This window comes from Arachis ipaensis, chromosome B06 (genome assembly GCF_000816755.2).
Source record: "Arachis ipaensis cultivar K30076 chromosome B06, Araip1.1, whole genome shotgun sequence".
NCBI classification, from domain to species: Eukaryota; Viridiplantae; Streptophyta; class Magnoliopsida; order Fabales; family Fabaceae; genus Arachis; species Arachis ipaensis.
The window spans coordinates 135,522,887-135,524,741 of record NC_029790.2 but is presented as its reverse complement, the minus strand read 5'-3'; positions in this window follow the sequence as shown (position 1 = coordinate 135,524,741).

The window sequence follows — 1,855 nt, the reverse complement described above, 5'->3', positions numbered from 1 at the left end:
ATTAAATATATATCATTTGAACATTATGTAACATAAACGTTTTGATCCGCTTCACCAGTTTTATATTGATCCATAAATAATAATTTGGTCTCCTTAAATAATTGAACATAATATTATTAATTTGTTAAAACCAATATTTTTGTAGGTTGTTCAGAATAAAATCGACCCAAACATAAAAAAAAAACAACTAATGAAACTACCTATTTTAACATTGTCATAGAAAAAATCCAATCAAATAAAAAGGATCCAATCATACAATTAAACTACCATTATATCATGACAATAAACTAAAATATCACCAACTAAAGAGACATATAATAAATATGAAAGAGATCATGCCAAAATTTTAATTATGCTCATGCTATTAACCAATCCACCTTATATCATAATTTAGGAGTGAGCATAGTTGTCAGAATCGAATCGATGATCAAGTCACTGGATCACTGGGTCATTGGTTCAACCGGTAGATCACTGGTTGAACCGATTGACCCGATCTTATGTAAATAAAAAACAAAACATAGTAAAAAATTTAAAATTAAAATTTAAAATACATATTTTCACTAACGTTTTAAAAATATCTAGTTATTCTAAAACAATATGAAATAGGAACAATAAGTATTTTGTTAATTTTATTCTATCATAAATATTTTTATTTTATTTTTATATTAAAATAACTATTATTTTTGAATTTCAATAATTTATTAATTAGTTTATATCTATTATACTATTATATATATTAATTTGTATATATATTAATAATAAGTTTAATAGCCTGGTGGTTGTGAGTATCATTTTTTTCCATCATGAGGGGGTTCGAACCCTATCTTCCACATTTTGAAAAAATTTTGAAACTCAATCGGTTCGGTCGAACCGGCCTTATCGGTTTTGACCGGTTCACCCCAAATTTGACCGGTTTGCACCGCTTCATTGCCTTATGTGGTTTGATCATTGGACCGGTCTAGAATCCGATTCATTGGTTTTTCAGTCGAATCGGTCAGTTCGGTCCGATCCGATTTTAATAACAATAGAGGTAAACACGGGTTGCGTTGGTTCAAGTTTAGGGTGAAATTAGAATCGATCAAATTGAATTATAATTGGTTCGGTTTGGTTTGAATTTACATTTTTTTAATGTATATACCCGAACCAAACCAAATCGATTAAAAACGGATTGGTTCGGTTCGGATAATTTGGTACCTAATGATACAGAAATTTATAAAAAAAAAAATAAAAAAACAAAATTTGGTACCCAGCATCGTCTCAAACAATTTCCAAATGACCAAAAAAAAAAAAAGCATATATGAATCTCTGTTGTCCTTGATAAAGATTTAGCTATAAACATAGAGAACTTCCCAATATAATCAAATAATAATATGATTTATAAGTTTAGGTGGTAAATGAAATATTGACTAACCAATGAGTTATAGCTCAAATGGCATAGTCTCCCCATACTCAATTAAGAGGTTGCGGGTTCGAGTCTCCTATTTTTAGTAAAAAAAAAAAATGAAATATTGACTAATGAAATTTAATAACACAATCAAAACATGCAAGTGTATCAATCCTTCGCTATACATGTCAAAGTCCAATAAAGAAACCACACCAAAAGTTTGAGCAATCAAACGTGTGTGCCTCACAAATCACTATCTCAAAAATAATATTAATATTTAACTAATTATCCTACAAGCTTTTCTAAATTGATCTTCATGACCCTCACTAACATAACCTTTTAAAGCATTTAATTTGTACATACCTTTCAAAAATCATTATTTAAGAGGGTATATATCATGTACACATTTATTTTTTTAAGAAAAAAAATAATATTATCATATTATGTGTGAAACAGTTTCACCTCACATTA